The sequence below is a fragment of the Trichomycterus rosablanca genome, chromosome 13 (assembly GCF_030014385.1).
Source record: "Trichomycterus rosablanca isolate fTriRos1 chromosome 13, fTriRos1.hap1, whole genome shotgun sequence".
NCBI classification, from domain to species: domain Eukaryota; kingdom Metazoa; phylum Chordata; class Actinopteri; order Siluriformes; family Trichomycteridae; genus Trichomycterus; species Trichomycterus rosablanca.
The window spans coordinates 34,440,523-34,456,302 of record NC_086000.1 but is presented as its reverse complement, the minus strand read 5'-3'; the positions used below and the strand labels follow the sequence as shown (position 1 = coordinate 34,456,302).

At 41.6% G+C, this 15,780-nt stretch overlaps 1 long non-coding RNA gene across 1 annotated transcript; it reads right to left on the bottom strand.

Annotated features, from left to right (window-relative positions):
- Positions 1–2,221: 2,221 nt before the first annotated feature.
- LOC134325825 (uncharacterized) lies at positions 2,222–6,618 on the bottom strand. The gene is made up of 3 exons (XR_010014365.1): positions 6,494–6,618; positions 6,215–6,341; positions 2,222–2,675 (listed from the first exon to the last, which is right to left on the bottom strand). It is a non-coding gene; the product is annotated as an uncharacterized LOC134325825 (long non-coding RNA).
- Between the last annotated feature and the right edge of the window lie 9,162 nt (positions 6,619–15,780).

Genomic DNA, 15,780 nt, shown 5'->3' with positions numbered 1-15,780 from the left:
GTAGCCTACATGACTTCTATGCTCCAGCATGCTATTTGTAACCAAACCTTTACACCTGCAACAACCGGACAACGTTTGTATACTGCATTTGTGTATTAGAATCTAAAATAAAGTTATAAAACACTACATTAAAACTAAACTTGTTTAAAATGATCAGACTGACCTAAATCGCGGTGTGTACAGGCTGCTGGCTGGATCAGATTAGATCAGATCGCAGGGATGGTGTATTGTTGTTGCATTGTGCAGGTGTCGCTGACTTGTAATGCAACAGCGCCCTCTGTTGGCTGGCTGGGTGTCACATGAAACACAGACACTAATAAAATATTACATACCTGCATTTCATTTACATCTTCTAAAATCTGTTAAGTAGTCTAAAGGGTGAAATGTTAAAAAAGATGATGAACAATTAGGTTTATTAGTACCCACTAACATTACATTTACAATAATTGAAGCCTCGATCAATTATTTATTTTAGTACTTCTTTACATACAATTGTAACTTCCATTATTGTGGTCGAGAGTCTGGAAATCATTTAGTTACAAGTCAAAATTTTCAGGTCATCAAAAATCCACCAAATTTAACTGTTTAATTAATCACACTTTTTAACTGAGATATTTTTTCTTTTTCTTTATTTATTTCCTTTATTTGTTTCATTCATTTTTCTGGCTTTTTATTTGCTATATTTTAATTTATGTCATTTCACAGATGCTTTTTATCCAAATCAACTTACAACTGTGACTGAATACAATGCAGGCAACTGAGGGTTAGGGGCCTCACTCAGGGGCCCAACAGTGGGGCTTAAACCATCAACCTTCTGATCACTAGTCCAGTACCTTAACCACTGAGCTCCACTGCTGTCATTTACTGTTAAAATTTTGTTAATATTTATTTTAAGGTTATGTTGGTTTTGTTGCCTATTTATTTATTTATTATTTATTTATTTTGTTTCTTAATTTCTTTTTTTTTATTTTCTTTTATTTCTTATTCTTTTTCTTTTTATGTTTTATTTTGCTTGGTTATTAAATTATTTATTTAATGATAAACTGTTTGATTTATTGATTGAATGAGTGATTTAATGATATATTGGTATGAATTATACCTGTATGACGGTTGGACAGGTGTTTAAACTCTGTACGAAATGAATTGCAAATCAAACTAAAGTTTTTCAGTTATACAACAGAAAGCAGAAGCACTGTAATGATTTACAGGTAAACACAAACATGTTATTTTCATTATTAATATGAACAGCCATCATTTATACTGTTAGAATACAATAATATGCCTTCATCATGTGATTTATTAATGTTTTACATAACTTATATAAATATACAAATATATAATATACATTTTCTTGAATCAATGCTCTTAATTGCCAGATAGTTTGAGTCTTGCAAAAGATATAATGAATATTTAATTGACCTACTGTACTAATGACAAAACACTTAAGTGACTGGTGATTTTTATCCATGAGAGCTTACATCCATTGTTACGACAGGTGACGTTACGGAGCACACAAGTGATTTCCTACCTGCGTCCCAAACCACATTTTTTGTGCTGTGGAGTATTTAAATGTATATATACACTCACATATATATTTTATTTATACACTGATCAGCCATGACATTAAAACCACCTCCTTGTTTCTACACTCACTGTCCATTTTATCAGCTCCACTTACCATATAGAAGCACTTTGTAGTTCTACAATTACTGACTGTAGTCCATCTGTTTCTCTGCATGCTTTGGTAGCCCCCTTTCATGCTGTTCTTCAATGGTCAGGACCCCCACAGAGCAGGTATTATTTAGGTGGTGGATCATTCTCAGCACTGCAGTGACACTGACATGGTGGTGGTGTGTTAGTGTGTGTTGTGTTGGTGTGAGTGGATCAGACACAGCAGCGCTGCTGGAGTTTTTAAATACTAATTTTATATAGTTTTTAAGTGTGTTGGGGGGGGGGGGTTTGATTATTTTATTTGATTTCCTGCTTCAGGATACAGGCAAAATTAAAACTGACGTTGGTGCTGCACTGCTCAACCTTCCCATCTATGGTTCAGCCCAAAAGTTTCTCCAGACACGTTCTGTTCGAGATAAGTCAGACCCTGCTCGTCTATTTATCTTAAAATCAGTTTGACCCTCTCATCTGCTCATAAAAAGACAGCCGGGCTGTATTCCAAACCACAACAGTATTACCACACAAAATACTACGTTAAATATCCCACATGCTTCTGTTTATTGATTTTTCCTGGTTTTCTTCTGTACTGATGTGGTTTCAAACAGAGGCGCAGACACACAAAATGTCAAATATCTTCTGACTCAGATCAGTTTGCATGCATGCAGTTATAAATAAAAACATTAAACCCCTCATACCTTAGAAAGATACTATGGTTATGTGAGGATAGTATTCATCTGGTCATAAACCTTGTCTTTATTGCGCCCGACAAATCGCTGATCCATGTGGACAAACATTAACAGTTTTGATTCATCACTCCATAGAGCTGAGTCCCAGAGCTCTGCAGGCCTGTACAAATTCCTTCAGGCATGTTCCAGTCGACCATTCCTGTACTTGTTGGTCCAGAGTGGTGTGCATGGTGGAGTCTGGCTATAAAGTACTTGGTTGTTGAATGATCTTCTCCTGGTTGCCACTAACACATTTGTCCCAGCCTCCATCAGATCCTCCTGTAAGCATTTGAATCTCTGGGTAGCGTATATATGTCACATCACAGCTAAAGCAAATGAAGGCTGGTTATTGAGTCCTGATGGTTTAATCATGTTGTAACCCAACTTTAGATCCTACAGACTAGCAGTAGGTTTTAAGGTGAGTAATATTATCTAGGGGTTGACTAATAGTGACATGACAGTGTTAACAAAATATCCTTCTACTTTAAAATAGCACATCATTTATTCTACATATATAATTATTATTTATATATGACATACACCGACTAGGCATAACATTATGACCACTGACAGGTGAAGTGAATAACACTGAATATAACACTGATAAACTCATCATTACGGCACCTGTTAGTGGGCGGGACATATTAGGCAGCAAGTGAACATTTTATCCTCAAAGTTGATGTTAGAAGCAGGAAAAATGGGCGAGCGTGAGGATCTGTAGCTACTGTAGCTCAAACTGCTGAAGAAGTTAATGCTGGTTCTGATAGAAAGGTGTCAGAATACACAGAGCATCACAGTTTGTTGTGTATGAGGCAGCAAAAGGAGGACCAACACAATATTAGGAAGGTGGTCATAATGTTAAGCCTGATCGGTGTATATGCATACAATATATTCTTCTACATACAGTGGGGGAAATAAGTATTTGATCCTTTGCTGATTTTGTAAGTTTACCCCCTTACAAAGACTTGAACAGTCTATGATTTTTATGGAAGGTTTATTTTAACAGAATATCAACAAAAAATCCAGAAAAAAAACATTAAATAAAGGTTATAAATTAATTTGTATTTAATTAAGGGAAATAAGTATTTGATCCCCTACCAACCAGCAAGAATTCTGACCCTCACAGACCGGTTATGTGCCCATGAGGCACACAAATTAGTCCTGTCCCTGTATAAAAGACTCCTGTCACAGAATCAGTTTCTTCCGTTCAAATCTCTCGACCACCATGGACAAGACCAAAGAGCTATCAAAGGACGTCAGGGACAAGATTGTAGACCTGCACAAGGCTGGAATGGGCTTCAAGACCATCAGCAAGAAGCTTGGTGAGAAAGAGACCACTGTTGGTGCGATCATTCGAAAATGGAAGAAATACAAGATCACAGTCAATCACCCTCGCTCTGGAGCTCCATGCAAGATCTCACCTGGTGGGGTAAGAATGATTCTGAGAAAGGTGAGGTCAGTCCAGAATTACATGGGAGGAGCTTGTCAATGATCTCAAGGGAGCTGGGAGCACAGTCACCAAGAAAACCATTAGTAACACACTTCGCCGTAATGGATTGAGATCCTGCAGTGCCCGCAAAGTCCCTTTGCTCAAGAAGGCTCATGTACAGACCCGTCTGAAGTTTGCCAATGAACACCTGAATGATTCCGAGAAAGCTTGGGAGAATGTGATATGGTCAGATGAGACCAAAATTGAGCTCTTTGGCATCAACTCCACTCGCCGTGTTTGGAGGCAAAGAAATGCCCGGTGGGGATGGTGTTCTTGGGGTCATATCCAGCATTTCTCTGCTCCCAGCTCCCTTGAGATCATTGACAAGCTCCTCCCGTGTAATTCTGGACTGACCTCACCTTTCTCAGAATCATTCTTACCCCACCAGGTGAGATCTTGCATGGAGCTCCAGAGTGAGGGTGATTGACTGTGATCTTGTATTTCTTCCATTTTCGAATTATCGCACCAACATTTACATTTACATTTTCAGCATTTACCACACGCTTTTATCCAAAGCGACATACACAGTGAGCGGAACACGATGAGCAATTGAGGGTTAAGGGCCTTGCTCAGGGACCCAACAGTGGCAACTTTGTGGTGGTGGGGCTTGAACCGGCAACCTTCTGTTTACTAGTCCAATACCTTAACCACTGAGCTATCACTGGCCCAACAGTGGTCTCTTTCTCACCAAGCTTCTTGCTGATGGTCTTGTAGCCCATTCCAGCCTTGTGCAGGTCTACAATCTTGTCCCTGACGTCCTTTGATAGCTCTTTGGTCTTGCCCATGGTGGTCGAGAGATTTGAATGGAAGAAACTGATTCTGTGACAGGAGTCTTTTATACAGGGACAGGACTAATTTGTGTGCCTCATGGGCACATAACCGGTCTGTGGGGGTCAGAATTCTTGCTGGTTGGTAGGGGATCAAATACTTATTTCCCTTAATTAAATACAAATTAATTTATAACCTTTATTTTATTTTTTCTGGATTTTTTGTTGATATTCTGTCTCTCTCTGTTAAAATAAACCTTCCATTAAAATTATAGACTGTTCAAGTCTTTGTAAGGGGGTAAACTTACAAAATCAGCGGGGGATCAAATACTTATTTCCCCCACTGTATATAATAATAATAATTATTATTATTATACATGATTTTCTTTGTTTATTTGCTGCATCATTCAACAGATAAAGACTTCATTTAAAGCAAAATCTGGCTTAGTTAAATCTGGTTTAGTCAAAATTCTTATTATCTTTGTCGGGTTAAATATTTGCTAATAAAACTATGAATCTCTGTGTGGTGTTTATGTTACACATGACTGCTAAACCAAATAAAGGCTGGTTATTGAGTCCTGATGGTTTAATCATGTTGTGACCCAACTTTAGGTCCTGCAGACTAGCAGTAGGTTTTACGGTGAGTAATATTATGAAAGGGTTGAATAATTTTGACATTGCAGCATTAACAAAATATCATGCTACTTTAAAATAGCACATAATTTAATCTACATATATTATTATTATTCATATATGACATAAATGCATACAAAATATTTTTCTACATATATAATTACTATTATTATACAACAGATTTATTTATTTATTATTTATTCATTTGTTTGTCAACAGATAAAGACTCAATTTAAAGCAAAATCTAGAGTTATAGAGTTATAAATACTTATTATATTTGTGGGGTTGAACATTTTCTATTAAACAGCTGAACCAAATGAAGGCTAGTTATTGAGTTTCAATTGTTTGATCATGTTGTGACCCAACTTTAGGTCCTGCAGACTTTTAAGGTAAGTAATGCTATGTTGGGGTTAAATATCCTGCTACTTTAAAATAACACATCATTTAGTTTCTTTGTTTATTTACTGCATCTTTCTACTGATTAAGTCGTCATTTAAAGCCAAATCTAGCAGCAGAAAGGATAGAATTTTAAATCCTTATTATCTTTGTGGGGTTGAATATTTTCTATTACAACTGCATATGAAAGTAAAAATGTTTCTTTTATCCATGCACTTCACTGTAAAACAGCTTTAAAAATTATGTGTAACACATAAATTAGCATTTCATATCAGGAATTAGTTGGCCCCTCTGACTCGTCCCCTATGGGACAGCAGTGCCACTCTTTCAGATACCCAGCATGTGGAGAAATGTGGGAAATGTGATTGTTTGAGAAGAGAAATGTCAGTGGAGTGTGACTAAATCGGTTTGCTTGGCAGTCGTACGCGAGCTTGATTCCACCGATCCCGAGAGAATGAGATCGCTCGCGAATTCTGGCATCAGATTGAAAAGTTGAACGCTGCCAAAGATACACGTTCAGTACGATTAGTTACCTTTCTGGGTTCTGGCCTTCGGGTTATCCTCCCTCGGTGGCTTTATAATAGTGCTGGTTTAGTTTAGAGGAGCTGCTCTACGTCCACCATGCCGGGCCTGACTTCAGGCGTAGCAAAACTGGTTCATCTGCAGAGGAAAAAAAATGATAAACAAGAGTGAGCGAGTGTGGTCGTATCTGAACGATAAATCAGATAACCTGGGACACACTCCATCCCTGCATGTAACTTCATAAGCCTTTAATACCTCCAACATCATATAGAAGCTGCAATCGTTCCTACCTTCAGCATGTAAACACAATCACAGAGTTCACTTTCTCAGATCCAGGCTTCATGCTACCACAGGATTGAAGAGCTGGATCTGACAACCTGCAGGGATTAAAGAAGAAATTCGAGATGTGAAGATCTAGAGCACAAATTTAAGTCTTGTGCTGTAATAATCCATTCCAGGCTGGTGTTTTCTGAAATGGTAGAACTGTGAGGTACCACGAGGAACCTGATGTTTGAATCAAAACACACAGACAAAATATTGTTTTAATATTAAAACCCATATTATTATTTAGGGTGGCACGGTGGCTTGGTGGGTAGCACTGTCACCCCAGAGCAAGAAGGTCCTGGGTTCGATTCCCAGGTGGAGCAGTCCGGGTCCTTTCTGTGTGGAGTTTGCATGTTCTCCCCGTGTCTGTGTGGGTTTCCTCCAAGTGCTTTGGTTTCCTTCTACAGTCCAAAGACATGCAGTCACGTTGATTGGAGATACTAAAAGTACTCTAGATCACCCTAGGTGTGTGTGTGTGTGTGTGTGTGTGTCCCCTGTGTGTGACCCTGCCACCGTTTTATCTTGGGCAGGGTCACGGTGGGTCCGATTTCTTCGCTAATCTGTTGCTGGGCCTCAGCCAATCCTCCCATCCCCAAAAAACACACACACACTTCCCTCTAGACATGGCCAATCATGTCTCTATGTAGATGCCCAGACGATAGTGTGTGTGTGTGTGTGTGTGTGTGTGTGTGTGTCTGCGTAGGTTTCGGTTTTCTCCAAAAGTCCAAAAGATGTGCAGTCAGGTTAAATGGAGAAACAAAAATCACCCTAGCTGTGTGTGTGTGTGTGTGTGTGTGTGTGTGTGTGTGTGTGTGTGTGTGTGTGTGTGTGTGTCCAGACGACCACGACCCCGAATAGGATAAAGCGGTGGTAAAACAGACAATGAATGAATGAATCAATCAATCAATATTACTATTTTGCCAAAATGACAAACTGCTTAAGTATATCATTCATTTCCTTATTTTCACTAACCCCTTTATCTGGGTCAGGGTCTAAGTGGGTCCTGTGCAGCCCACTAGGTATTGTAGCTAAACACGCACAAGCTTTTCGAGATACAGATCCATCCTTGCCTGCAAAGAACTATGCCTTAACACTCCTTATGTACCCAATCGGGAGATCATTTTTCATGTTTTACCAGCGTTTTATCCTGGTCATGGTTGCGGTGGCTCCAATTTCCACGCCAATCACAGAGCACAATGCTGTTACACACCCCGAACAGAAACCAATCTGTTGCTGGGCCTCGGCCAATCAAAACACACACACCCTCCAGACATGGCCAATCATGTCTCTATGTAACGACTGCCAACCGAACGATAGTGTGTCTGTGTGTCTACTCTGTAATTTCAGACCAACTGTGACCCTGACCAGGATAAAACAGTGGTCAAATAGACAAACAATGAATGTATAAATACTCAGTGGCACAAATACAGTCGTGCATACACACAGCTTTTACTCTGGCATATTTTCCATCTGTGATGTTAAATAATGGCGTCCTTTTGGGAAAGTGGCAGTTCCAGGTCTTATTCCTTCCCATCCAGCTTCATCAGCACTTTAGAAGATTAAGTCCTACCTTCCCTTATCACCGTCAGCTCCACGCTCCCGGCTGTGTCCCTTTTCTCCACAGCTGCCTCACCTCGGCCTTAATTCGACCTATTCTACTGGATTCTCTCACCAGCCGCTCGGTTCATCAGCAGATTGGAGGCAAAGGGCCGCACCCTCACCGAACAGAAATCTCAGTGTCGCCCCGCTACAGTCCCGCCCAGCCTGTACCGCTCTGTACCAGGATACAGCTTAAAAGGAGAGAGAATTTCATAAGAATATCATCAGGCCGTCCATCAGCTGACCCTCTGGCATATGAACATGCATCCTAGCGAACAGATTCATCGGAGGAAACGTACTGCCCGGTATGTGAGTGAACGTTAATCCATTATCGATACCACACCTGCCCTTAATTATTCAGAGGTGACTGATAAATTAGTTTAGGCACAGTCGTGATTATCAGATCAATCCGATGCTATCTGGAATTAAAATCAATGGCTCATCAGTAGATTACACGCTGCACGAGTCCAAAGGGCCGCAGATACACAATACCCGGGCTTGTAACCTGTAGCGGAGACGTCGTATCTCCTCCCACCTGATTTACACACGTTTATAAACAAGATTTCTGTGTGATTAAGTTCATCAACGAGTTCCACAGCGGATACGCCGAAGCAGCACCGCTCACCAAGCTTCACAGCTGTAAAACATCAGGGATGTTGTAATCAGACTCACATCGTGTGTAACGACCAGGTTTCACTTAGACCGGGGATCACAGGTCAGTCAGGTCTCATTAATTATGCCCTAAACACATTATCTGCCCATCGCTTCTGGTCTTTATATCAGCTCTGCAGCCTACAGTCTGTGTGGCAGACAGAGGTACATCACTCACTCCTTTTGTAAGCCACTTATCCTTATCAAAGTCACGGGGGGTGCTGGGGCACCTATTCCAGCTTTCAACGGGCGCAAGGCACACAGAAACAACCCTGGACGGAGCACCAGTTCATCACAGGGCACACACACACACACATCTGAGGGCAATTGTAGTATCTAATTAACCTGACTGCACGTCTTCGGACTGTGGGAGGAAACCGGAGCACCTGGAAGAAACCCACAGACACGGAGAGAACATGCAACCTCCACACAGTAAGTACTTGAACTGCTCCACCTGGGAATCGAACCCAGGACCTTCTTGCTGTGAGGCGACAGGACAGGCTACCCACCAAACCACCAAGTATTGGGACACCTCTTCTAATTTTTTGATTCATGTGTTTCAGTCACAACAGTCGCTAAGAAGTGTAATAAATCAATTATACTGTATAAAGGAGATTACATGCTTCCAGGTTTGCAGCAACAGTTTAGGGAAGGCACTTTCCTCTTCCAGTATGGCTGTGCCCCTGTGCACAAAGCAAGCTCTGTAAAGACATGAAGAAAAGCTCAGTTTAAAGAAACTCCAGTGTCCTGCACAGAGATCTGAACTCAGCACCACTCAACAGCCCTGGAATGAACTGGAACATCAACTGAGGTGTTCCTGAGCAACATCAGTGCCCGTCCATATAAATGCCCCTTTGATTGAATGGGCACAAATTTAGCCTTCTCAGAACAGCGACTGTTGTTATAGCTGAAACGGTCACATGGAGGTCACTCTGTTTTAATACCACTTGCTTTTGAAATAGGACGTCCAACAAACTCATGGTCAGGTGACCTGCCATGACATGACATGTCCATTACAAGTGTATGTAAACTTTAAACATATATTAAACTAATTTGAATATTGCTAGCTTTGATATCCTAAAATGACCACAAACTAAACCCTCTGGTACCAGCACTGCTTAAGGACCTGCATCATGAATGTCCAGTACATGACCATAAACCCTGAGTTTTATCCTCAGGTATGCTCATCAGACCTGCGCTGCCTCTTCTTTCAGGGACACATCAGATCAGGGGCCAGTGGAAAAGTGTAAGAGAAAGCTGACTCGGTTTGGATTAAATTCGGTTTCTTTTTCATGGTCAGCCCACACCGTTAGATGCTCCTGCGTCCGAGTCTATATCCATCACTGATCCACTCGTTTCCTCCGTCCTGACCTAAAATCGGAGCTCTGCGGCATGGAGGCTGACTGCGTCAGGAGTGACAGGAGCTGGACGCTCAGGTGGACACACCGCCGAGATGAGTGGAGCGCAAGATGAGATGGGTTGTGGCACACCGGATCTCCAGCCGACCCACTCCTGACTGTCAGGACGACTGTCTGAGATCACTGCAAGGAACAAAAGAGAGGAGAGTGAGGAAAAGAAAGGAGAAAAGTGTCTCTATAACCCCCTTTATACACAGAACAGGCATAACATTATGACCACCTTCATAATATTGTGTTGGTCTCCCTTTTGCTGCCGCATACACAACAAACTGTGATGCTCTGTGTATTCTGACACCTTTCTATCAGAACCAGCATTAATTTCTTCAGCAGTTTGAGCTACAGTAGCTCGTCTGTTGGTGGACCACACGGACCAGCCTTCTCTCCCCACGTGCATCAATGAGCCTTGGTCGCCTATGACCCTGTCGCCGGTTTACCACTGTTCCTTTCTTGGAGCACTTTTAATAGATACTGACCACTGCAGACCGGGAACACCCCACAAGAGCTGCAGTTTTGGAGATGCTCTGACCCAGTCGTCTAGCCATCACAATTTGGTCCTTGTCAAACTCGCTCAAATCCTCACGCTCGCCCATTTTTCCTGCTTCTAACATCAACTTTGAGGATAAAATGTTCACCTGCTGCCTGATATACTAACAGGTGCCGTGATGAAGAGATAATCAGTGTTATTCACTTCACCTGTCAGTGGTCATAATGTTATGCCCGGTGTACACGCACCCAAAATGTTCCAGTGAATGCCTATAATAGAAATACATAAAAAAGTTGCTATTACAATTCTCAGCAATCTTTCGGTATGCTCAAGTGTGAACAATAGCCAAAACAATGTGGGGTGAGATGAAAAAGGAAAATTATATCACATTAAGTCAGGGGCGTCATTAGACCCAGCACATTTTGCTGAGCCCCACAAAATTACAGTGGTAAAGAGTCACTAAGAAAGCCACACAACTTTTTAAAACCATTTTATCTTGAATTGCAAAGCAGAACTAAAGGCACTACATTTCCCATAATGCCCTAGCACCTTTTCAAAACCTTGAGAGGCTAACACTTTCACACAGAGATACTGCAATCAGTGTGGCACGGTGGCTCAGTGGGTAGCACTGTCACCTCACAGCAAGAAGGTCCTGGGTTCGATCCCCAGGTGGAGCGGTCCGGGTCCTTTCTGTGTGGAGTTTGCATGTTCTCTCCGTGTCTGTGTGGATTTCCTTCGGGAACTTCGGTTTCCTCGCACAGTACAAAGACGTGCAAGTGAGGTGAACTGGAGATACAATATTGTCCATGACTGTGTTTGACATTAAACTTCAACTGATAAATCTTGTGTAATGAGTATCTACCGTTCCTGTCATGAATGTAACCAAAGTGTAAAACATGACGTTAAGATTCTAATAAACAAATACATTTACTGCAATCAAGGTAATGCAAGCTCAGTAATAAATTAGGAACTGCAGAAGGTAACAAACCATTTTTATTATATTTTCAGTAAACCCCACGGGTTTGTCAGACTGTTTCTGTTTTTATTTGTTCAAGAACGTGTCTGTGAACAAAATAATTTAATTATTTAAAATTTATTGATTCATTGTCTGTTTTACCACCTCTTTATCCTATTCAGGGTTACGGTAGGTCTGATTCACTGGGCGAAAAGAAGAAAACACGCCAGACAGGGAGCCAGTCCATCACAGGGCAAACACACACACGCGCACACACACACACACCGAAGGGCAGTTTTAGTAGCTCACATTAACCTGACTGCACGCCTTTGGACTATGGAAGTAAACCGGAGCACAGACATGAGGAGAACATGAAAACGCCACACAGAAAGAATGCTGGCTGCCCAGCATGGGAATCGAACACAGAACCTTCTTGCTGTGAGAAACCGCTGTGTCGCCCTTATTATTTAAGAAAGAGAAAAAGGCATTCCCCAAACTAATGCTACAACAAGATTGTTCTTCACTGGACCTGAAGGTCCAAACTTCTCCTCCACCATGATTTAAAGCTAAACATTAAAACCACCTCCTTGTTTCTACACTCACTGTCCATTTTATCAGCTCCACTTACCATATAGAAGCACTTTGTAGTTCTACAATTACTGACTGTAGTCCATCTATTTCTTTGAACACTTTCTTAGCCTGCTTTCACCCTGTTCTTTAATGGTCAGGACCCCCACAGGACCACCACAGAGCAGGTATTATTTAGGTGGTGGATCATTTTCAGCACTGCAGTGACACTGACATGGTGGTGTTGTGTTAGTGTGTGTTGTGCTGGTATGAGTGGATCAGACACAGCAATGCTGCTGGAGTTTTCAAACAGCTCACTGTCCCTGCTGGACTGAGAATAGTCCACCAACCAAAAACATCCAGCCAACAGCGTCCTGTGACCACTGATGAAGGTCTAGAAGATGACCAACTCAAACAGCAGCAATAGATGAGCGATCGTCTCTGACCTTACATCTACAAGGTGGACCAACTAGGTAGGAGTGTCTAATAGAGTGGACAGTGAGTGGACACGGTATTTAAAAAGTCCAGCAGCGCTGCTGTGTCTGATCCACTCATACCAGCACAACACACACTAACACACCAGCACCATGTCAGTGTCACTGCAGTGCTGAGAATGATCCACCACCTAAATAATACCTGCTCTGTGGTGGTCCTGTGGGGGTCCTGACCATTGAAGAACAGGGTGAAAGGGGGCTAACAAAACATGTAGAGAAACAGATGGACTACAGTCAGTAATTGTAGAACTTCAGAGTGCTCCTATATGGTAAGTGGAGCTGATAAAATGGACAGTGAGTGTAGAAACTAGGAGGTGGTTTTAATGTTATGGCTGATCAGTGTAGCTATTAATAATAAAATCAGAGAATCAATCATTTTGCAGTAAACTCAAGCCAAACACAATCGTATTTTCACCCCGGTCTGTGAAAAGAAAGAGAAGCTTCACCTCTATGGTTATTGGAAACACATACAGAATGTAAACAGCAGCCACAATTCTATTACAGGACGCTGCATCAGGTACAATGAAGTATTTTTAACAAAGTCAGACAACAAAGTCTAAAAAAGCCATAAATAAAAAATGCCACACAATTTTAGGAGCATTAGAAGTTTGATTTACGTCAGGCGGTGTCACCAGGGACTCCTGAGCCAGCAATTATTTATAAAAATAAAAACGTCAGATTAGTTTGTTCTGTCTCAGTTTTTTCTGATTTTACTTTGCTCCTTATATGACAAAATTCAGACAGACACATTAAACGTAATTTTTACCTTATTTTAAAAATAATGAGTCACTTATATAAAATTACAGACTGACAAACTGTTTGCTCAAATATCTGACACACCTGAACCTCACACCCAAAAATAAAGGCATTAACTTGGGGTTGGTTGGTCATTTTATGCTATAACACAATCCACTTATCTGGAAAGACTAGGTGTTTAACTAGATTTGAGAACATGACTACAGGGATTCATTTCCAATCTACTTTATAAGCATTTTTGAAGTCTGGAACTGATATGGGGTTGACATCAGAAGTCTGTGTAGACCAATTTCTTTCACACCAAAGTCAAACTAACCAAATCTTTGTGTTCTTTTTGCTGATTACATATGTTCAATAACTGTTTTACCACGGCTTTATCCTGGTCAGGGTCACGGTGGGTCTGATTTATTGGGCGAAAAGCAGGAAACACCCCAGACAGGTTCTCTGTCCATCACACCTTTAAGTAGCTCCAATTAGCCTGACTGCATGGCTTTAGACTTGTTTGATGAAACCCACACAGACACAGGGAGAACATGCAAACTCCACACAGAAAGGACCCTGACTACCAGGCTGAGGAATCGAACCCAGGACCTTCTTGTTGTGAGAAACCACTGGTTTGCTCTTATTATTTAAAAAGGAGAAAAATAGAATTGTCATTATTTACAAAGAAAACAGGAAAAGGCAATCCCCAAACTACTGCAATAATAAGATTTTCTTTACTGGACCTGAAGGTCCAAAATTTTAAAAACAGATCATCCCACAATAGTGAAAAACCAGACCAGGTCGAGCATTCCGGCATCACAGCTTCAGAGAAAAGCAAGCGTGCAAACGAAGGAGCTGGTGAGAATGAAAAGGTGAAGCCGTGATATATAGAGGAACGTCCACCTGGAGCACGATGCTCATGAGCAGCAGGTGATTGTCAATCAAGAGGGATTGACAGTGTATATGCTACTGAGCCTCCGTGCCCCATCTGCTGGCCAAAACCTAGTGATCTCTCTACATGGACACATTTTACGTTATTCTACACTCCCAAGGAGAAAGCATTTCTAAATTCTTAGATTTCTTAAAATGCTGCTACTGAGCCTTATTATGACCAATATTCTGACCAAATAATGAGGGAGCTCTGTTTGCTTTCTCACCTTTGAGGGCAATCCCAGCATTCAGTGCAGCACACACAATTTCTAATATGGTTAATTTCTAATATAAGTAATTCTCATTCATTTTTAATTTGTATAAATGTGTACAAGCTGACAGTGTTAGCTTAGTAAGCTAAACTGTGAATGAGTAGAATGAGAACCAGCACGGTTCAGCCGACGAGCTCAGAACTCTGCAATCGAAAGCTGTGACAGGACCGAGAAGGCCAAGATGTCCTCCGAGTCACAGACACACACCTTGTTAAGGCTGTAAGGATCAACATGGTGATTGATCTACTTGTCAGAGCTTAAGTGAAGCTCCAGTCTTCGGCTCATTTTACACCCCGAGGTCAATTAAGAGCTGCTGAGGTGAAGAAGAAACCTCGGTGTCTTTGTGTCCTGTACAGGCTCGCTATGCAAAAAGAGGGTTCAGCCCTACCACCCACCTTCAGAGACGAGCGCAGCCTCATTTGCCTGTCCCTCTTCACTCATCATGGGGGAGGGTTCGGCCCTGAAGGACACTATTATATGTCCTGCAGATCAATCTTCTTTGCATGTAGGTGTCATCACATTGTAGTCCTACCTGCATTCAGATGTGGACACGCAGACCTGGCTAACACGTGTTTCTTTTACCGTCGACATAAAGAGTTAACTCGTCTAAACAGAGTGGATTTAGTCTGTTTACAGCCCCGCCTCTCTGATGGATGGAAACAAACGTCTTCTCCGCATTAAATATTGATGCTGTCGGATTAACATATCACAAGAGAACATGATTAATGGGAGGTTTGACTCGCTAGCGCTGCTCCTTATTCTGTTACTAGCAGGCTAATGGGCTTTGATTTCATTCACATCATCCTTTACGCATCAACCTAACCATCCGCACTAAAGAGAAAGAGAGGGGCTCACCGCGCCCTCGCCGACGACGGCTACGGGGTACAAATGAGAAATACAAACCCGGAGCAAGGTGTCTTTCTACGTCCACAACACTGTATCAGCATCCAGTACAGGAATACATTATTCACCCTGAGTGACATGGTCCTGGAGTAGAGACAGCACAGCCCCAGGGACCCAAGTTCTAACCTAGTGTAAGAACTTTTGGCAAGAGGGCAATAACAGGGCAGTTGTAGCCTAGCAGTTAATGTACTGGACTAGTAATCAAAAAGTTGCTGTGGGTTCAAGTCCCACCTTTGCCAGGT